The following is a 23461-nucleotide window of genomic DNA, read 5'->3' as shown; positions in this document are numbered from 1 at the left end:
TATTATGTTGAAGTATGTTCCCTCTATACCCACTTGAGAGTTTTTATTATAAATTGATGTTGAATTTTGTCAAAAGCTTTTTCTGCATCTATTGAGATGATTTTATGATATTTATTCTTCAACATGTTAATGTGGTGTGTCACATTGATTAATTTGTGGATATTGTACCATCCTTGCATCCCTGGGATAAACCCCACTTAATCATGGTGTATGATCCTTTTAATGTGTTGTTGAATTTGGTTTCCTAATATTTGTTAAGGTTTCTTGCATCTATGTTCATCAATGATACTGGCCTTTAAGTTTCTTTTTTTGTGGTGTCTTTGTCTGGTTTTGATATCAGAGTGATGATGGATTTGTAGAGTGACTTCCCATCCAGTATATTTTTGATCTCACATATTGTAGCTTTCATCTCTAAAAGTTCATTTTTGGGGGGTGTGTGTGTGTGTGTGTGTGTGTGTGGTCTAGCTCTCTACTTTGTAGACAAATTGAATGTAGTTGTAATAATTTTTAGATTATTCTTGTCTGATAAATCTAAGATCTGTGTCAGTCTATATTGTTTCAACTAATTTTCCTCTTTATTATGAGTTGTATTTCTCTGCTTGTTTTCATGCAAATTTTTTTGTTTGGGGGATAGATATTGCTAATTTCACCTTTTTGGTGCATTATATTTTTGTATTCCTGTAAAAATTCTTGAACTCTGTTCTTAGACACAGTTAAGTTACTTAAAAATATTTCTATCCTTTCCAGTCTCGCTTTTTAACATTATTTAGGTGGTACCAGAGCAGTGTTACTTAAGAGTTAAATCCCCACTATTGATCACTATTGATATAAGACCCTTGTGAGCACATGATCAAGTATCCTGTGAATCATGAACTTTTCCAGATTGACTGGTAATAGGCTCAACTCCTGACCAAGTACTATTCCCTCAAATTATTTCAGGTGGTTCTCTCCCCAGCCTTTGGTAGTTTCTTTACATGCTTATGTTGATCAGTACTCTTTTGAGTACCTACAGGGGACAATTCACAGGTCTCTGGAATTTTCTCTATGTGCAGCTCTCTCCTCTTCAGTACTCTGTCTTGTGAATTCTACCTGCCTTCGTCTCCTTGGACTCTCAGCTCCATGTCCTTAACTCAGGGAGTCTGCTGGGCTCAGCCCTTCCGCCTTTTTGTGCTTCAGTCTGAAAACTTTATTAGGACAGTAAACCGAGCAATTGTGGCACTCATCTCTGAAAGAGTCCCATTTCTCAGATATCACACCACCTTCATTCCTAATGTAAAGAGGTTTGCCATATATTTTGTCTGGCTTTTTTGTTATTGTTGTTTCACGTGAAAGGGTAAATTGGGTCCCTTTTGCTGTATCTTGGCAAGAAACCTCTCTCATCTCTATTAATTCTTTTTGTTTATTTGTTTTTTGTCTTTGTATTGTGTAAAAGTTTTCAATTTGATGCCATGTATTTGTGAGAAAGATTTATGCATGCTTGCGCCTGATTTTAGTGCTTGAAATTCCATTTTAAATACTAGTTTCTCTTTTCTTTTACTTGGATTTTTAATTTGTTTTATGCTTTGTTTTATATATATATATAAATATATATATTTATATATATAATATCTTCTGATATCCAGTTACCTCTTTATTTATAAATACTCTATATTTACTTCTCGTATTATTTAATCTTTCTTTTTTTTCCTAAAAGAATTTGAGACTACAATGTAAATAGATGCTTTTTAAAAAAATTTGTCTGTTCCAGGCTTCTGGTATTCCTAAAAGTGGTAACAGATATTTTTCTGGTGTGGTGCAGATGGTGAAGTTTACTTTCTTTTACATTTATCTATATTTTCTAAATTTTCTTCATTGAATGTATACATTTATCATATAAAAGTTTATTCTATAAGAAAAATGCTTTTCCATTCTCTCTGGTTTGTTGATTCTTTAGAGGTCCCTATTGCTATGGTTGGTGTTTTCCTGTTTACTTGTTCTTGAAAGACAAGAGGTTTATTCAAGCCAAATAGTCTCCCAAATCTGGATGGGTGCAATCTCCTTGAATCTTCCCACTCACCTCCTGGGTGATATTTAAGAAAAAAAAAATCTTCCTTTTAGATGTTGAACTGGAGGGCTTTTTGGTATAAATTCATATTAGCATTAATAAATCCAAAAACTTTGGACCCAGAGAAGAGAAGAGAAAGTCTTATTGGGGGAATTTTATTCCTTCATTGTTTAATTTTGTACTGAGAGATATCTGTTCTCTTAGCACTCAGATTTCTAAGTCCAGTCATCCTGCTCTTGCCTCCAGCCAGCTCACATGAACAGCTCCTTTGATGCTGTGGCCCAAAGCATCAGGATGACCCCTTCCACACCGGAGGGAAGGTCCTTGGCCCTGCCCACTTTCTACATAGTACAAATATACTTATAAATGCTTCAATGAACATGTTTTTCTTCTCCCTCATCTAGATTCCTGGAAGTGTTATTACTTGCCAAAAGTTATAGGCATGTTTAAGGAGTATTTTCAAATTACTTGCTTTCTAAAAATACTGAGCCTTTTTGCTCCTGCCATTATTATTGGAGAGCTGTCCCATCACTATATTACTTTTTTTCCCCTCACTGTTTTGATTTGCCATTCTTTATTAGTGAGGGTAAATTGTGTGGTGTGGTGTGTGTGTGTGTGTGTGTGTGTGTGTGTGTGCATGCATGTGTGTTCTTGCTATTTGGAATAAATTATTTGCTCATGTCCTTTAGCTATTTTTCTCTAGGATTTTTCATTATCCTATGAAAATTTCTGTATTGTCCTTTATATAGTAAGGTTATTAACCTTTTCATACTTTTTATAAACATGTTCCCACCCTTTTCTTATGTATTTTACAAGTACGTTAGGTTGATACTAAATTTTCTTCTCTCTATCTCTACCTCTGTGCTTTAACATGATTAAGTTAACCAAATAAACTGATGTGTTCCTTGATTCTTCCCATTATTTTACTTGGAAAACTAGTCCTCATAGAGGAATCAGATAAACAAAGACAACTAAATCTATTTATTACTTCTGTGTGTTAGTTGAATGTTTGTTAATTGAATGAACAGATAAAATTGTAGCTTCCTTCCCACCTATCCACCCACCCTGTAGTGCTTACACTGCTTCCAGCTCTCATTTTGTTAACATTATTAATATTTTACATCTCAAGATGCAATGTTAATTCTTTTAATGTCTACCATTACACCAATTTGCAGTTCCATTCAATTCCATTTCTAGTGTCTCTAGAGATGGGGAAGAGTTAGTCAGTAGGCTGACTGACCAGAAAGAATGTGATGTAATGGTGCCCAAATGGAAGTATTATGGCTCTGTAAAACCTTACCTCAAAATTTAGTGGTGTATACCCACCGGTTAATTTGCCTGTGGATTCTGTTGGTCAGGAATGTGGACAGGGCACAGTGGAAAGCCCTTTTCTTTATTCTGCCATGTCATAATCTCAGTTGGACTCAAAGGCTGGAGTCTGGGATTATCTGAAGGCTTTCTCACACACATAGCTCGTGGTTGATCCTGGCTGTCTGTTGAGTCCTGAGCTGGAGCTGATGGTTGGAACATCTATCTCTCATCTCACCGTGCAGCCTGGGCTTCCACTCACCATGGTAACAGGATTCCAGTGATAAGTGTCTTGAAGTAAAGAAAGCCAGGCAGAAACTGCATTGCCTTTCATGACTTAGCCTTGGGAGTTATGTTGCATTACTTCTGCCACGTTCTGCTCTTTAGAAATTACTCATTAAGTTTGATGCATATTCAGAGAGAGAGAACAAAGACCTGTGCCTCTCAGGAGAGGAATATCATGCCACTTTGTAAGAAGAGCACATATGTGAGATGGGATATATTGGTGCAGTCATCTTTGGAGAGCACAACCTGCCAAACTGTCTTTGAGATTTAGATATAATGCCCTCCTCAAGACTTCTAAACTCTAAGTTGTGTATATTCTACCAACCAAATCTACTTCCAATTTCTTTTTCTGTTACATTTTCATTGTTACTTGCTTCTCACTTCCAGTAGCAGCTCTTTTCTTCATGCAATTAAAATGTTAAATGTTGACCCTTTTCCATATTGTTCCAAAAGAACATTTATACGAGATATTTATATATGTATTAGATTTTACTGAAGGTTTGGTAGGTAGTTTAATGGAGGACAAGGATAGTAGGGATAGAAGAAATAATATCATAGCCACTATGGAGCAAATAATTTAAAATTAGAATATAAACAATCATGATATTAAAGACTTTTTGGATGTCCCTGTCACCAAGAACTTCTGACTGATGTACATTTCTTTATTGGGGATTCATTTTCTGTCACGTGACATTATTTTTTTCTATTCTAACCCAACCTCTTTTTCCTTTTTCTGCTTTTTCACATGCCCATTTTCTACTTGTATCATATCCAGAAATATTTAGGTTTATCATTATTTTACCACCAGGTTTCAGTTTATGCCCTGAAGGCCTTCTCTGTCAACCATAGCAAGGGGAACCATATGTTGGCACTTGAGCTGAAGACCAATCATGGGAATCCTTTAAAGGCAGAAGCTGCACTTATTTGTAATTTAAAAAACAAATTTGCCTCACCCACAAAACTATCAAATGAGTAAAGAAACAAGTAAGCATATAGTTTTCTTTAAGCAGATTGATAATACTCTTTTTATCATTGAAAATGCCCTTTATAGTAGAGCAGCTGAATTTGTGATAGTTTTGGGGGAAAGCTTACTCTTCTCTTTACTTTTTTCTTTTTTTCCACTGGGTCTTGCCAATTTTCTTGTAAAAATATGTTAACTGTAGGTGAACCCTTTAAGATTCAGCAAAGTGTCACATTTTTACATGAAGTGTGAGTTAATTGTTTTATGAGTAAGTGAGATTTATAATAGATTTGAGACTGGATGTTTGAAAGAGCTATTCTCAAAGTGGTGTACTCTAAAGGAAATATTTCTTTAGCACCTAAAAGCACCTCAATCCATTATAGCACAATAAGGTAAAACATTATTTCCAAAGTTTCAATTTTCTATGACTTGAATCCAGGATAACATTTTGCAATTTTAGTATTCATAGAAATGAGAAGTCAAAATGTACCTGAACGGTATGACTTGAGAAGATAAGATTTAAGTTAAAGATATTCTGTACCACCAATACGTAACAGTTTTTCTTTTAGTTGAGAAATGCATCAACTAGTTTTTTTGGCTGAGAGCCATGTGGGATATCAGCTCCCCGACCAGGGATTGAACCTGTACCCCCTGCATTGGAAGGCGAAGTCTTAACCACTGTACTGCCAGGGAAGTCCCTCAACTAGTTTTTAAGACAACCTACTTGGTTGTAAAAACAACCCTTCTTATAGTGGGGCATAAGAAGAAAATTCATGCCCTCAGTTTCTGTGCACTAGGACCATGTTTGAAACAATGGTGGACATTCTAAGACATGCTTGTAGATTATATGTTGTGTGGTGTAGATTGTAAGTATTGATACTATGGGTTTTGAGAAGGAGGAATGATGAAAAATAATGCGTTAGGTTAACCTTCATGGAGCAGATAGGACGATCCTAAAGGTAGAATTCGGGTGAAGTCTTTCTAATTCATAATGTGTGATAAGGATTACGGATCATTTGGGAGTAGTGTCAGGTTTACTGTTAGTTTAATGAGGCTGAATCTCCAAGGCAGCCATTTGCCTTGGACCTTGGAGCACAGGAATTTGTCAAAAATGGGTGGGGGTGAGGGTGAGAAGCATATCTACATAATCATTTCTGGTAATTTATATAGAGATACCTCAAAAGAGATCTTTGCTGAGATTTCTTATTTACTGTGATTTCCTGTTTCAGTCAAAGTATATTCACTTTCATACCTATTTTTGTATTTGTAATTTTATACTCTTTTTCTTAAAAGGTCTCCTGGTTTATATAAATCAGACCCCACAAAACCTGTATCCATCCCTGTTTGGGAGACAGTGATGGAATCTGCAAGTTAGAAATTTAGTGTACATGGTTCCTTTTGATTTCAAAGAGGCAACTGATTCATAGCTATTTAGTATCAGAGCTAAGAACAAAACTCAGATCTGTTCATTTCTAGCTCTGTGCTGTTTACACAGCATGGTCTTGTATAGAAATCACCTTCAAGAGCTCTTCTTTGGGTTTATTAAAGTTAGCCGGATCTGATCTAATAAAATGTGGCACCAAATTATGTCATTGATAAAATGAAACACTAAAATCTGCTGTATGAAATGGCTCTGGCAGCATCTACCTTTCCTTTGTAGATACTATAGTTTCTTAATTACCACCATAGCTGAAATGCCTAGTGTTTAGAAATTGGAATGAGTTCATATAAGCACTTACATTATCAGGAAATATAAATAGCTCATTTATTCATGGTAGCATTACTGTGTTCCTAATATAGTTTTTATTGATGGATGCTTGAACTGTATCAATCCACTTAAAATTCAGAATGGTTCCTTTGTGCATGGCATTATGGCAAGAGTATAATTTAATTTAATAGAATCTTTTAAAACAATGATGTTTGTTTCATAAATGAATATTTTATATGTTGTGTTTAATTAAAATAAAACTATGCTACTGATCTAGAAAACACAAAACAGACTTGAGTTCATATTTATGAAGTGTAGCAATATTGGCAAGGCACAACTTATCTTGTTTATGAGACATGCTTGCTATTACTTGTACAGATTGCAGTCATTTTATTGCTGAGCTTTACATGGTTTACAACCCAACAAATGCAATGAAACTGTCATGAGGAAAATAAGCCTATAAAAATTTTTAAAAAAAGAAGGTGACACTCACAGATCAAAATGCAGTTTTTGCTGAAGCATTGGTAGGTTTTGAACCGTTATATCCATTTAGGCAGCAGGTTTCCTGGATATAGCTATAAATGAATGGGTGAAGGCTAAGATAGGACACCAAGGTTATTTTTAGCACCTCTGCTTTGAGTACAGTTCCTCTGAGACTTCACTTTTGCTTTTACTCTGTCAATAGGTTCCAGCATCCCAGGTAATCATAGACATGTTTTCAACAAAGGGACTGTTTGGAAATCAGGAGATGGTGTTTATATGTTTAAAAAAAAAAAAAGGTGTGTATGGATGGAAAGGTCCCTGTCTCTTTATTTAAAGTGTTCAAACTGAATATTGATTTTGATTCATATTTTTGTAAACTGGGACTGGAGCAAGAAATTGTAGTAAGGGCATCTGCAGGCTGCAGTGGTCAGGTGGGCTTGGCTGTCTCCGTGGCTTCGCACAGATAATTTATCTTCCAGGGCATTAAGCTGTAATTTTAATTTACTTTGTAGGTTTTTTCTTTTATCTGAAAAATCATTTAATTTCTTGGCCAGTCAGAAAATATTAGTGGCCTTAAATCTTGTACTTCTTCAGGTATATTTATGTTTATCTTCTTAAGACTTAGAAAAAATGTCATAAAAGCATTCTTAAATGAACTTTGGAATTGTTTACAGAAAGAACTCAGAGGGGAAAAATGCTTGTTTATACAGAGCACCTATTTGTTGCATATCCTCCCATAACTATGCCTAGTTTTGATCGTAACTGCAACACTTATTTTGTTTCCTGATGCAAGAATAATAAAGTTTTACTCTTATAGCTTTTTAACCAGTTGGGTCCTTGATTGTATCCAAGAGGTAGAAAAACAAAAGTGTGTAAAAGAAATTCAGGGAAGAGAAAGGAGAAATTTCAAAACATAAGACTATAAGCTCTTTACTACATAGAATAAACCTTTTGAGAGCAATTAGCAATGATAAACATACTACTTATTGGGTCTAGAAAATGTCCTGCTTGTCTTCTCTTATCTGAATCCTACCCATACTGCAAGGTGCAGTTTACATCCCATTTGTTCTCATCTGCAGACACATTTCATGGGTTTTTGTCTACAGTCCCTTTTCTGGAATTATGGATACAGATCGTCTCTGGACCCAGGCCCACCGCGGTTTTTCTTATTTGTCCTGTTGTTCGTTTCTCAACCCACCAATACTTAAAGAAAACAGCAAGGGGGCCTGCAGTGTGGTCTCACTGCCATTAGAGGGCATGCCTTGTTAGACCCGGGTGTCTATGAGGCACTACCTACCCACTTCAACAAGCCCCATGCTCCAGTTCCCTGCTAGGTTAATCCCCTGCCTGAATGTCATTATGCTCAACTCTGGGACTCTGCCACACTGCCTTGCTCATGCCAGCCTCCTCCCACTGAGAAAACTGACCCTCTTCTCATTACTTACTGTTCTACACTCATACCTTCTCTACTTCCTCAACCCATTCAGTGCCTGCTGTCAGCTGGTATCCTGCCTTGAATGGATTTTCCCTGGACTGTGCTAGGACCACCATCTTCTGGACTTTAAATATATCTTAGTTCAGTGTTCCATATATTAGATTTTTTTTTTCCTCCTTTCCTACCTCACTTGTGATTTCCACATAGAATCAATAATACACTGAGCTATACTTGAAATTGTATAATGCACATGTTAGAAAATGGGCATTGCACCGCCAAGCTATACCCAGAGGTACCTGCCCCATGACTGATTTATTTCCACAGTCCCATCACAGGTAGTCAACTTCAACCCCTTATTTACAGGTTCATATTTTCGACGCCTCAGCATTTCTCTTATTAAAACAGCCTGAATTGAATTAAAGTTGATCAGTGACTTCACCTGATGGCTTTCTTCTTTTGCTATGTACTTTAAAAGAAGTCCACATAGGCACTCTGCAGGCAAAATTCAATTTTAGTTATTTTGTGAATAGATAACACATGTACGTAGTATAAAACTCAAAGCTTCCAAAATAAAGGTTAGTAGTTTTTTACCTGTGGCACTTCCCATGCCACCCTCAGTCATTCAGTGTTTCCGAGCCACAACTACTGTTGATAGTCTCTGTATCATCCTTTCTGCCATTATGCATGCATATATAGTACACACAAGCCTATGTGGATATGGTGATTGTGTCTATTCATTGTGCTTGTAGATATATAAATCACATACACACACGCACACACGTACTAATACACTGTTCTACACTTTTCTTTCTTTTGTATTATACCTTGAAGATCATTCTATGTCATATATAAAGAGTTGTCTCATTCTTTTAGTGGCTATACAACTTCCATTTTAGGACTTTCTCCTATTGATGGATACTTAGAGACTTTCCAATATTTTATGTTACAAAGCTACAATGAATATTTGTCATTTCACAATGCGGTGGTACATATATAAAATGAGTATCTGTATATGAAAGTGCTGGGCCAATGGGTCTGTGTGTTTATAATTGTAATAGATATTGCTTAGTTTCCCTTAACTGAAGTTGGACTGTTTTACTACAACTAGAATTCTTGAGGATGACATTGTATCCTTAGGAGCCTAGCTGGAAATAGATGGATCAATTGGGTATTTGGTAAATGAACTGTTTACAAAATATGGGCAGGATAGAGAGAACTCCCAAGACATGCTGTAATATCCCAGAGCTAGTAAGGGGGTGGGATTACTGCCACTAGACCTGAGAGGGCAAGAGGAGAGAGCACTTACTGGTACCAAAGACAGAGAGGAGGATGTGTGAGAAGGACCTCCTTAAATGGGCTGTGATCTTTGGTCGAGGAAGTAGCTAGCCAGAAGCAAACCCTCAGAGAGGAAGTCTGGAGGATGAATATTCAGACCACATTCTCATCCCTCCTTCTGATGTCTTGTTGTTGTTACCTATTGCCCAGACTTGACAGGTGGCCAGAGGGCAAACGAGACTGTGGATGCTGTTCACACAGGTTAGCTAGCTGAGGTACAGAGCAGGGCAGAGAAGCGGGGCCAGAAGCGTACACAGAAGATACCCAGCTCATTCAGCTATCCCTGATCTTTACCAAAACATAGATCAACAGTATTTTTTTTATCCTTATGTATCTGAGTGGTGAGATATTGTATATGCATTTTTTCTGAATATGAGTGAGGCTATGAATATTTTGAAATAAGAGATAATTTTATCTCTATTTCTATATCTATTCCTAACCTTCCCCTATAACATATATATTTTTCACTTTTATTTTGAAATGATTTCAAATTTACAGATAAGTTGCAAAAACAGTATAAAAAATAGAGTTCCTATATATTTTTTATCCATATTTTCAAACTGTTAATGTTTTAGCATAGTTGCTTTTTCATTCCCTTCCTCCCTCCCTCTCTCTCCATGTGTGTGTAAATATTATCAATTGATAAATCTAAGATATGTGTAAATATACACAAACATCTATATCACTATATATGGTGAACTATCTGAGAATGAGACACAAACATGATATCCTTCAAGTGTGTATTTTCTGAAAACAAAGGTATTTTCCTACTTAGTCATAATACAAAATTAGGAAATTAACTTAATTTCATTATAATCATTTAATCTTCAGACTCTATTCAAATTTTTTTTCTGATGTCCACACAGTGTCATGCATTGTATTTGATTGTTATGGTCCTTAGTCTCCTTCAAGCTGGACAGTTCCTCTGTCTCCCTGTCTTTCATGACCTGACTTTTTGAAAGTTATAGGCTAGTTACTTGTAAAATGTCCCTTAATTTGGATTTGCTGATATTTTCTCATTTTCAGCAGGATTACCTCAAAATGTTACTGTGTTTATCTTATATCATATCAGCAGGTATGCAATGTCAATTTGTTTCATTACTAGTGATATTAAATTTCATTACTTGGTTAGCACATTTTATGCCAGGCTTCTTCACAGTAAAGCCATTTGATAAGTATTCGTGCTCATTAATTAATAAACAATCAAGTATCTTTTGGGGAGACACTTTGAGATTTTCACTAACCCATAAAGCTCTCTTCTCATTCATTCATTCGTTCATTCATTCATTCATTCATTCATGTATTTCTATCAATCAGGATTTGAGCAGAGAAGAACAAAGGATTTATTATAGGGGTATCACTTGATGCAGGAATGAGAGCTGATTACACAGCTTTGTGAGCCTTTTGTTTCTGTGCCTGGAGCTGCACTTGGAAATCTCACTGGGTGGGCAGTCATGGAGGGCCAGTGGACATGAAATGAGGGAAGCAAGGATGAATTGGAACTAGTGAAGACAGAATAGAGTCCAATGGAGAATGTGCTCTCATCACCTCCAGGCCTCCAAGTTGGATTATGGAGTGTCCTGCAGGAGAAGCCAGTGTCCTTCACCATGGAGCTAACCATGCATCTGGCCAGGCATCAGTGGGGCTGAGGCCAAAGATCTAGTGGTTGCTCCTACCTGAGAAGACATGATAAGTAACAATGTGAGTGGGCTGCAACAGCATTGTGCTCTTTCAACTGACCTTCTGGTCATAAGGAATACTGCTGCTCATTTACTTCCATCTTACAGATCTTGTGCAAAATATCACTTCTGGGTCAGGCCAACTCAGAACTCTGAGGAAAGGGAATTCTGGGACATGTAATCACAGATTAGTCCAGTTGATATAAGACAAATCCACCATAGTATTTATAGCAGTTTGAATTCATAAATTTTTATTTTACTCAAAGGATTACTACCTATTACAATTATTAATATTTATTTATTTTGATGCTCAAATTGTTCCAGACTTGGCCAGTGGAAACCTTTCATGCTGACTCTTGTATTCTTTTGACATTTTCCCAGCATTGAGTATTTATTTACTTTTGGATACAAAAAGATGTTACAGGATCATCTTATATTTTCCCTGTCATAATCCAAGATTTAATCCTTTCTCCAAAGAGTTTTGGTTCTTTTAGGATAGAATGGCATTTAGAAACTAATATCTAGAAGACACTTGTCTTCTTTGTTACTTAGGATCACTGCTTCTAGGTCCTCTCAATAGACAAAGCTAGGAAATACAGGAAAAAGGAAGGTAGAGAACGATTTCTTTGCCTATTTTTCTATTAGGATGTTAGTCTTATTTTGTATTGAGTTTTGAGAGCTCTTTATGTATTAGGAAAGTAACCCTTCATGATATGAGTTATGAATAGCTCTCCTAGAATATCGTTTATGTATGGTGTTCTATTGTAATTTAGCCTGTTTTGATTTTCTCCCTCTCTTGAGGGCAGTTTTGGTTACATATATATAGTGTAATTTGGAAATGTATAAAGCAGGGTTTTCATTCTACTGATCATGTAAAAGACAGATAACACCTTAAAATGGTTAAAGAGGGGGCAGGTATTCTTGAAAATGCATGTGGGGGAGACTTTGTGACCTCTCTGCTTATCTGTAGGCACTATCTTTAAGACAGAGTTCATGATGTGTAGGAAGACAATTTTTCAAGACTGGTTTTCATGGGACACAAATTGAAGGTGTTTACAGTTATTTTTATTCATCATTCTGCCAACTGTTCAGAAAGGAGCTGTCCTGGGCCTCTTTCCCTTGATTTGGACCTTGATTTTTTTTCCCTCCATACATTTCTTGGTTCATTAATTCACTCTATGCATAGTTCATTCATTCATTTAAAATTCATTCATTCATTAACTAGTTCCTACAGTGGACATAAAACTGAACTACCTTTTGGACAAGCTGGAAAGTGACTGAAACTATGGTTCTTATATTCAAGGCTTACTATGGTGTTTGAACGGCCAAAATAATATCACATGAATAACTAGAAAGTCATAGCTCAGCATCATAAATAAGCATAAAATATGTAGGACAGACTGGAGTCTTAAGTTTACATGAAATATTACGTTTGTTAATTCAAAAAAGGCATCGTATTCTTTTGGTGTGCCTAAAGCCTATTTTTATATATATATATATATATATATATATTTCATGCAACTTTTGTGCCTCAGAATTTAGGGTAGAAAAAAGAGACAGTGATTTAAGAATAGCTTGAAAACTCAAATCAGAAAGCGCAGGACATTAGATGTAGGATAAATGGAAGTTTTTTGAACTCAGTTTCTTGTTGTTGTTGTTTTTTTTAATATCTCCCTATATTTGCTTTCATGGCTTATTCTGTATTATCTAAAGGCTGGCACCACTCACATATCAAGACCCATAGCCTTGCCTCCTGTAGAAAGTCTATGTAAATACTATCACTAGCCAATTATTAATAATCATTTTCTTCCTTGCTCCATACTCCCTTGTCTTTCTATAATATCATTTCTGAGACAATATTTCACTTATGTATTTTCATATTAGTATCCTCTCCAAGACTAACTTACTAGAAGATTGGGATTGCATCTTATTCATCTTTGTTTCCACTGCCAAGTATAGTGCCTGGTAAATAATAGGTGCTCAATAAATGTTTGTGGGATAAATGAATGTATTAGTCTCCCATCTTAAATATTATTGGCTTTTGGATAGTGAAAGTAGAAAACTGTTCCAGTCCAATCATTTAACCTAAATTGATTTTCTTCTCCCAACTGTGAATTCAGTGGTGGGCGTGATTATCCTGGTCTTGTTAATCTAGTTCATTTGTTGGCATGAAAAAGGTGGAAAGGTGAGTTTCAGATGCTGTTTTTATGCCGTCCATCAGACATCTCCTGTCCCATGCCATGTACAGATACATTCTGTTCACCAGCTGCTGATTTCTGTTTGTTCTCATCATGTTGCTTCCTGGGCCAAAGGTGGTGCTGATGCTGCTGGTCTCTTTTCTGCAACAATGTCCCCTAATCACATCACCCAGATATAAAATGTGTTATCTATACTCCCTTCTGTCCTCCTCTGTTTTTTGTTTCCTCTAAGAAATAATGGGGAAATGCTTGCCAATGTGTATGTTTTGCAAACGTTCCCAGGCCTCATGATTTATCCCTTAGTCCCTCTTCTAAGGAGATCAGATATTCCTCAGAGATACCACCAGAATTTGGAATTGTCTCTGGTGCTTGGAGCAGATCAAAAAAGCTCTCCGGGGATTTAAATTTCCATAAATTTGAAAATTGGTGTCAAAAGGTTTTGATTCTAAGCCTGTAAAGGTGAATGCAGTACGATTAATTCATTGTTGCAGCTACTAAATTCACATTTTAATTTGCTGATAAGGAAAGGCAGAAAATAGTATGAAACTTAGACATTTCATCTGTCATGTTAGTTATACCCTGGCTTATAAGAGGTAGTTCCATGAGATTGTCTTTATGTTACTTTTCTCCCCTCGAGTTATTAAGAACCTTTTCCCCCGAAGTCTACCTGTAATTTCTACTATGTGGACCAGTATAAACTTGAGTAGACATGGCTTCTGCCAGCATGTATGGACTGTAAGTCTGATATACCTTCTAAACTGTGAAAAAAGGATACATTTGGGAATTTCTCATTCAAATACTAATAAAGTCTGGGAGGGTGAGGGGAAAGACACTTGGATTCATATCTACTTCCTATCTCTATTTTAAGGTTAAATCACTGTTGGCATCTATCTGTTGTCTGACCACATATTCATCCAATTTTTAACTTATTACTTTTACCAAGAACTCAGCAGTCAGTTGGCACTGAGATTATGCAGAGAAAGGACAAGGTGCTGGCCCTAAAGAGCTCCAGACTCAAGGAAGGGGCATACTTGCAAATCAGGTTTTGATTGCCCTCTGCAGAGATCAAATTTTGAATGCTCTCTACAGAGCAAGCTTGTTGGAGCAAGAGTGGGCAGCTTCTTTCCCTTAAGAGGCATCAAAGAATCTTCCTCAAGGAGATGAATCCTGGGTTAAGTGTCAAAATGTATTAGTAAGGCAGAGAGGAGGTAAGTGCTTAGATATGTGTACAGTGTTAGTGTGTGGATGGCTCAACAATTACAGATCTTGGGTGGCTGTGGACTAGAAACATAGCAAGAACTGGCATCTATTAAACACTTGATATTACGTAGACCCTTTATTATCTTACATTTAATTCTCCCCCCAAAACATCTATGGCAGATATTATCACATTGGACCCATTTTTAAAGGTAAGGAAGTGCATCTCAGAGTAGGTTTGGTAACTGCCCTAAAGTTAAGTATACGGAAGAACCAGGATTTGTATGCAGACCATTTTTCCTACAAATTCTTTAGTCTAACAAATATATGTTAGGAGAAAGAGTTTAAGAGAGGATTGGAGACGTAGTGAGATGAGGTGTAAGAGAGAGGCAGATACCATATCATGAAGAGTTGTGTGGGCCTAATTAAGAATCTTGGCTTCTGTCCTGAAAGTGATAAAGTACCTTTAAAAGGCTTTAAGCCAGGAAGTGGCATGATCAGATTTGCATTTAGAAAGATGTCTCTTGCTACAGGGTTCAGAAAGGCCAAGATTGTAGGCAAAGAGGCCTGTTGTTGAATTGATCCAGTGGAGACATGACAGATGAGTTTATACAGCTCATTAGTAGCAGATGAGCCACACCAAAAAGTCATCTGCTTTTATAATCATCTTGATCCTACTTCCTTTTCAGGTCTTTGGTATCAGCTGGTTCCTCTGATTCCAAGCCTTTCCTTCCAGTTTTTAATTGATTTCCTTCCAACCTGCTAAACAGCTCTTGCTTCTGAAGCCTTACATTGAACTTCCTGTTAATTTGGCCTTGCCAAACTAGCAGTTGTCATTTTGATAATCTAATATTCACCTCACTTAGGTGACCTAATATTTGTGATCTGACTTGAATTTCTTCCTTTTAGTTTAAATTGTATATTGATAATAGATTTGGAAAGTGTACTTTTGCATAATTCTTCTTACCTTGTAAAAATATGTATGTAATTGCACCTAGGGCCTGTACAACACAGAATCATTTTTTTCAAGAGAATGATTGTAAACTGCCATTTTGAAGATGGGAAATAAAGGAAAGGAAACTATCAGGCCACAGAGTTGGCCAAGGGTGAAATCTAGAAATCTAAGCCATTGGAAGGAAGTCGGCAGTAGCTGGGTAAGTTAGACCGTATTTGGAGTGTTAGCAAGCTCTGTAAAGAAAATGTTGGCTGTGACTGCTCAGGCAAAGCAATAAATCCAACCCGTGAATTCCACGAAGGTCGAAAGTTCAAGAAGGCTTTGGAAGATCAAAGAATAAGGGCAGCTGCCAGAAGCAGAAGACCTAGAAATTTGAACCAAGGGTGCGTGGTTTGCTTTATTTCCTCTTTTATGTTCCCTCTTAGGTATGAATTGCTGCTGTGTGCCACAGCCAGAGGATGACACAGTGTTCTCAGTGTAGTTAGATCCTCACTGCATGAGTTCTTGAGCTCAGAGGCAACTGAGTCTCTTTCTAATTGCAGGACTAAGATGAGTGGTCTAGTCTGAAAATGCATGTCAAAACTGGACAGCCCAAATAAGTGGGCTGCAACCCCTAAAGACCTTTGCATAGAGCTTTTCTTTTTTTTTTTTAATTATTTATTTTATTTATGGCTGTGTTGGGTCTTCGTTTCTGTGCGAGGGCTTTCTCTAGTTGTGGCGAGCGGGGGCCACTCTTCATCGCGGTGCGCGGGCCTCTCACTATCGCGGCCTCTCTTGTTGCAGAGCACAGGCTCCAGACGCGCAGGCTCAGTAATTGTGGCTCACGGGCCTAGTTGCTCCACGGCATGTGGGATCTTCCCAGACCAAGGCTCGAACCCGTGTCCCCTGCATTGGCAGGCATATTCTCAACCACTGTGCCGCCGGGGAAGCCCTTGCATAGAGCTTTGCAGACTGCAAAACCCTTTTCGTAGATATATATCGTACCCATGAAAATTTATTTTTATTATTATTATTTTTTAATATTCTCTCCCTTTTATTACTGTCAGTTCCTGGTATTTTATTTTTTATTTTATTTATTTATTTATTTATTTATTTTTCGGCTGCGCCGCATGGCAGGCATGTGGGATCTTACTTCCCCGACCAGGGATTGAACCCACGTTCCCTGCAGTGGAAGCACAGAGTCTTAACCACTGGACCGCCAGGGAAGTCTCTTATTTTTATTATTAATGACACTATACTAGCCTAAGGACTTGGACTCAAATATTCTGATCCAAAATCTTGTCTTTCCTTGAAAAACACTAAGCCCACAGTGATAGGAATGGCATGGGAATGTTGACTGGGTCACTGGAAACGACTCTTTGGGAATGCATTCCATCTAACTCTGTTTGCCCCTTACATATTTAGGCCTGTTTTTTCTCCTATTGAAGAACCATCTCAAGTACTAACTGCTATATACTCCCTAACAGATTTCTAGTCAGAAGTGATCTCTCTCCTCTTTGGTCTTCCCTAGCACACTTGCTTTGTATCTTTCTATGGCAGTTATCTTACCTTTCCATGTGTCATTGTTTTTCCATAAAACGTCTATCCATGAATGCTCCCCTTTTCCTCTCACCCCAGACTTATTAACATACTTATTACCATGAATATACACCACATGTCTTCAATAAACACATGAGTGTTTCAGAAAATTCTAGCAGTGCATGGTTCTTTTAGTGTTGAATTTTGGGAGATAATAAAATGTTAAAAAGAATAAAAAGAAAAGTGCAAAAATTTATTTACCAATACAGAAAAAGAGATAATGATGTATTGATAAAAAAGTTTACCTTTGTCTTTTTCAGTCCCATATCTGAGAAGCTCGGTACTTGCCTTTCACTGTTTTATATGCTTACATCAAACTAGCACATGCAGAATCATTCAGACACACAAAGATTTTATTTGAAATAAATTCTTGTGACATTCAATAATATAGTAACCTTCTTTAGTTTGGCAAAGGAGTTAAGGGGGATGGGTATAAAAAGGGAGAGTAAGATAGTGGTTAGTGGCAGGTGGGAGAGAGGTCCTGATAAATAATTTTTATTTAAAGGATTGCAAGGATTACTGCAGGAAAACAGCCAGGCCTAAAAAGCTTGGCATGGCCTTTGGATATGGTTTTACTATCTGGCAACCCTGTGCCATATGTAGAAAATGATCAAATTGGCCAAGATTGGGTAAAAAACAGTGGATTGCCAGCTCCTACTGTAGGTCATTAAAGTCATCTGTGTAAAGCAACTATACTCCAAAAAAAATTAATTAAAAAAAAACTCATCTAAATTGCTTCTCTAAGTGAGGTGGGGATTTCTGTCTTCTCTCTGGTGGATTTGATAGTCCTTAGCCATAATTCTCAATGTGTGGTATCAGGAATTTGCAGGTACCACACCAGATCTACTGAATCAAAATCTCTGGGAATGGGACCAGCAATCTGTGTTTACTACACCCTCAATGGTGATTCTTACGTTCATTAAAGTTTGAAAATTACTGAACTAGAAGAAAGAGTTAGAAAAAAAGGTTGGGCCAAGGTTGGGGAAGGAGATAAGAGGCTAGCTAGAGGAAAATTCTTTCATGGGGAAAGAATTGAAAAGAAATTAGAATGACTTTTTCCAAGCAGAAGAGCACTTAAAGTTTTTGGATAATTTGATGATCGGGAAACCAGAATTTAATGCCTCCGTATATTGCCTAACCCTACTTCTATAGCCAGAAATCTTGAGGTCTCTGGTTGGAACCAATGTGGAAATTCTGGTTAAGTTAATTTTTATCTCATGGCCTTGGTGGTGTGGTGATAGACCAGCATTTCATCTTGCTTTCCTTCTAAGATCCTGGCCATTGATTTAATTAAAACCTAAATTTGGATGACACGGTTTCTCATAAAATAGTGCTAATAGATATAAAATGCATCCTTCTTGGTGTTAACTTCTCAAGATTGGATCTGTACACACACTGGATGATAAGGTTGTGTTGGCAGAGTATCCGGCCTTGGGTACTGGGGAAAAGCTTGAGGTGGAGAGAAAAGTCTTTTCTCTCCTTGTTTGGAAATCAAACAGCAGCAACAAAAATGTTGGAAACTTTTAAAAAGTTTAGTTTGATGGAGTGTCAAGCAGAACTGCATAGATTCAGAAATATTTACATTTGAGAACCAGAAAGTAGTGGGAGCAGAAACTCTTCTGCCTCCTCCCACCTTTTCTGTCAGCTACTCAGTCATTTCCGAGTGGTTTGAAGTTTCTGTACAAGCATCTCGCTAATGACTGTAATTCATCACAGGAGGTGTTTAGTTTTGAAAATGAAATATGACTATATATTTTGGAGATTGACAGCGAGGGTTTGTTTATTGATTATACTCCTAGAGAAAAAAATAAAAGAAATATAACAGAGAAAAATGCATTTTTGAAGATCCATCATAATAGCTAAAATAACTTGACCTGTAAAACTTCTTAAAAACATTCTACCTGTAACTTTACATAAAAGATAAAAAATACTGATGTTGAGTTTTTAAAACACTTTTGAGAAGACCTAAAGACGTATATGCCAAAAGTAAGTAACAATGATTAAGTCAATATCCTGGACACAAATTAGTGTTCTGACCATGAAGTCCCATATATTTGCTATCACCGAGCACTAGTTTTGCCTCGGAGTTTCCTAGTGTCTGTGGCAAAAAGAGAAATATGGGAAGATTCAAATTCCTTAATGAAGAACTGGTTTTAAGGAAAAAGGTATAGTCTTGGATTTTATGTAGGAGGTACAAGGTAATGTAATGAATACTGCTCTCTGTAGTCATTTTTAAATAAATATAGAGGTGATTGGCATGTGACTTTTTAAAATAAGGAGATTAGGTGAATTCAAGGTCAAAGCATTTGAGGGTATAATTCAGGGAAGGTGAGTTATTGCATGAGAAATTAAGCCAATGAACTTCACATATGTAGGCTTCTTGTGAATCTTATGTGTTAATTTAGAACTGAGAATAAGTGTATCCCTTAAACGTTCCCCTCCCTAGAAAACTTTAGTTAGAAGTTCATGTAGTATCAGTCTAAAATCACTGTAATTTCTTATATGCTAATATTATATGTTATTGGCTTAATATAGCTCCATATACTTGGAAGACCAGAAGAATGCTAACTAGGTAGAGTTGTCATTATGTTAATAAGATGAAAAACTGAAGCAGTATTCTCGCCCAGAAGGAAATCATTCCTGAAAAAGAGTAAACTGAAGGGACAGCACAAATTTTCCTCAGGAAAGCATCTTTAGATTTTCTATAGCACTTTAAAAAATGCTTTAACCGTGGAGAATGACAGAGAAAACTTTGGCCAGAATAATTTTCCAAGTAGTGCCTCCTCCTTCTCAATAGAAATACCAAGGGTTTATTTTCACATAAATGACACTAAGCATTAATCTAAAGATTAGTTTCATTCACTTGGGACAGTGAGATGAATAAACAAACATGGATAGATTTGGGACTTTCAGAGAAATCTGAATCATAGGTTAAACTAATCCAATCCAACTCTTATTTCTCTTTTTAGTCCCTTAAGAATCTTACATCCTCCAAATAAGAGTAGGTTCGTCACAGATGACTTTTTTCTCCCATATACATTGAAAATCATCCACTCTTAGAAATTTAAAGAACTTAAAGAATTGTCAGCAGAATTTTTAACTTTTAATTAACTGTAACTTTATTTTTTTGAAACTAACTGAAATATTTTGTCCTGATGATTGGAATGTTCACATTTAATTTGCCAAACAAACGTTTAAAAATATACTGTTAGAAATGCTGCAGGCTTTGTAAAGTGGCTTTCCGCTGGCTGAATGTTACAGCAGGACCAGATGTTTATTAATTCTCTGTGCCGCAGAGCTAATAGAACTGTTCTTTTAATTCAACAAACAGAAGCCTGTGTTCTTTGGTTGGTTATTTTATTTCCCATGGAGTCTGCATGCTGTTGGCTGACAATCACAATGGCTATGTATCTATTTGGCTCTGGATGGCTCTACTGAAAAAAAAAAAAAAAAGCAATCTTTTAATTTGTTTTGCAATAGTTCTGAAAATATAACTTCAAAAATTCTTAGCAAAGTTTCTGGAAATGATTTTTTTTCCCCCCGAGACACATTTTGTAGAGTAGAACTGCTAAAATCATAAGATAAAGACTAATTTGATCAATAACTAAAGAGTCTCACATAGTCCAAGTATTCTTCCAGTTACATTTAAGGTCCCCTTTTGAACCAAACATTGTCTTCTTTAACATATTATAATTTTTAAAAATAGAAAATCATTAACTAGTCCCTTGTACTCCCGTCTCCCCAAACACAGTCCATGGTTACTGCCTTACTCAGGCTGATGAGTAGTTAATAGCAAACTGCTGTGATAGGATGTTGGTAGGGGGTAGGGGGTAGGGGGTAGGGGGTAGGGGGTAGGGGGTAGGGGGTAGGGGGTAGGGGGTAGGGGGTAGGGGGTAGGGGGTAGGGGGTAGGGGGTGGTCAACTACTCGGACTCTGGGGCACAGCCTTCTCAGAGGTTCAAGTATCCTCTGCACTTTCAGCCATGTGATCTGGGGTGAATTACTTCATCTCTCCATGCTTTATTTTCCTGATCTATAAAGTGAGCATAAAGGTAATTGTGACTACTCCACAGGAGTGATATAAGAATTAGATTAATTTAGTTCATGGAAAAGCACCAGAGCAGTGTCTTACCAATAGTCGATGCATCCCATGAGTTGAGGTTATTCTCCTTGCCCTTGAGCAGCTCCCTTCTTAATACATTTCCACCCAGTTGCTTAACATTTGCGTGGATGCACCTGTTTCTGTTAGGAATTCAGTGTTACTTTAAAGGAGCATGTAAGTGTCCTGAAGTTCTTCAAATCTTAACTTCCTCTGTTTGCTTTTTATCATTTTTTTGTTTCTGCTTTTAAACTATTAGCTTTCCTTTATTGCTTCCTGTATCAGTTGCTCAGCCTGCAACTTCCTGATTTTAATCTGCTGCACACCAAGAAATCAGATTATCAACCCAATTGGAATTTGAAATAAATTAGGAGTAAATTGACTCAGAGGAAGCACCTGGCGTGCTCTCCCTCTGTGTAAAGGAAATTCTCTTGACCGCATGGATTTTGTACTAGGTAGGATCTGTTTTGCTTTCCAGGGAATTGTTTTGCTTTTAAAAGTGATGGTGTTAGATAAGTTGCCTTGGAAAAAGTGAGGTGTTACACTGTTAAACTGAATTTCCTTTTGATCTCAGTGTTTGCTGTGCTTATGAAAGAGATGGTGGACCTAGTGAGTACATGTAACCACATTTGTTGCAGGAGTGAATGAGACAATTTACAAATTCATGAATTTAAATATTACCCTGACTGCATTTCAAATGTTCTGGCTGTAGACTCACAACCTATTCCTCTGCTTTAGGCAAATGGAATTGATAGCGAGGGTCACTGCAGTGATTCTCAGATTTTCCTCCCAGAACCAGCCCCAATAAAGTTTTTTAGAAATGCAGATTCTCTGCCCCACCCTAGACCTATTGACTCAGAACCTCTGGGGTGGGCCCAGCAGTCCTTCCTGTAACAACCCCTCCAGGTTATTCTGATGCAGGCTGAATTGTGAGACTCCGGGGACCAAGGCTAGTGCACGGCAAACCTGATTACATATTAGATTCACCTGGGCGCTTCCAGCCCCAGAAATTAAGTTAAGGTAAAAACAAAAACAGAAACAAAAACAAAACACCTGAAGAGAGTTCAAGGTAAACAGGGTTGAGACCTATTTCTCTAGACTGTGCTTTCAAGCACAAGGTAAAGTAAGTCACTTAAAAGCTGTAATTTTAACAGGTCTCCATGATTCAGATTCAGAGTCGCTCCCTTTTCGCATCTGTGGCACCTGAACTCTTTCACCCTAATTGTTTACTGCTTACTTCAGCCTGGAAGGCCTCTGTGAAATGCACATGTTATCTGTGAGAGATGACATCTGGAATTAATATAGATGGATACATTTTCTCCTACTAACGTAGCCCTTCTTCTGTAGCAGTGCTTCTCAAACAGCAGCCCACTTCATAATACCTGGAAGACTAGTTAAACGAAAGGTTGCTATGCCCCCCTCCAGAGTTTCTGATTCTGAAGGTCTGCGGAGAGGCTCAGTAATTTGCATTTCTAACAAGTTCCACGTGAGCTGGCGTTGCTGGTTCCTGGGACTATAAAAACCAGCGCTTTGAGGAAAGAAGGGTCCTGAGGAGTGGGGTTCCGAGCAGGTGAGGTTTTGCTGGGTGGGGGAAGGACAAGGCCACGCTGCTCTTCCACAAGTGGGAGACCTGAGTCACTGGGAGACACCCACCCCCCAGGGGGTAAAGAAATAGAAGGGCTAGTGAATCTAAAATCAAGTGATTATTATTAGAATAGTTTAACTGATAAGATTAATTTCTGGTTTCCAAATTTTTATCTAGTGTTTTCCAGAACTTGAGGTGCAGCAAAATGGTGGTAGAAGCTTGTTTAAAAATTCAGACTTAGGGCTCATCTTTGCGACCTCTATTCACGAAATCTCGGATGAAGGGCAGAAATAAGCGACCCGGGTAAGTTTGTTGCAAATGGTCTTTTACTTATTTATTCGTTTGGAACTCTTTATTCAGGGGAACTGAGGGCCTGTATTGCTATTATTATCATGTTATTGAACATTTCTGGAGATTTAATCATAAAATAGAAATATTTTTCTGAGAGTAGTTCAAGTATACTTTTGTTTTGCTTTCAGAATGGCCTCTTCCGCTTCTAACTCCTGGTGTCTTTATTTGAAAATGGTTCAGTTTACTACTTAAAAATAATCTGAAGAGCAAATTCTTATATACTGGACATCTTTTATATGATATAACTGTCAGGTCCATCTA

The 23461-nt window shown here is 37.2% G+C and overlaps 1 long non-coding RNA gene across 1 annotated transcript in view; it reads left to right on the top strand.

The window, feature by feature from the left end:
- The first annotated feature begins 22294 nt into the window (after positions 1-22294).
- LOC309662427 overlaps positions 22295-23461 on the top strand; it is a 307694-nt gene continuing 306527 nt past the window's right edge. The window contains exons 1-2 of the long non-coding RNA XR_014264665.1: positions 22295-22834; positions 23027-23152. This is a non-coding gene — a long non-coding RNA (uncharacterized lncRNA). The remainder of the gene's footprint in view (positions 22835-23026; positions 23153-23461) is intronic.

This window comes from Balaenoptera physalus (assembly GCF_965194825.1).
Source record: "Balaenoptera physalus genome assembly, chromosome: 6".
Taxonomy (NCBI): Eukaryota; Metazoa; Chordata; class Mammalia; order Artiodactyla; family Balaenopteridae; genus Balaenoptera; species Balaenoptera physalus.
Note: the sequence above shows the minus strand (reverse complement) of the source record. Positions and strands in the feature narration are given on the sequence as shown.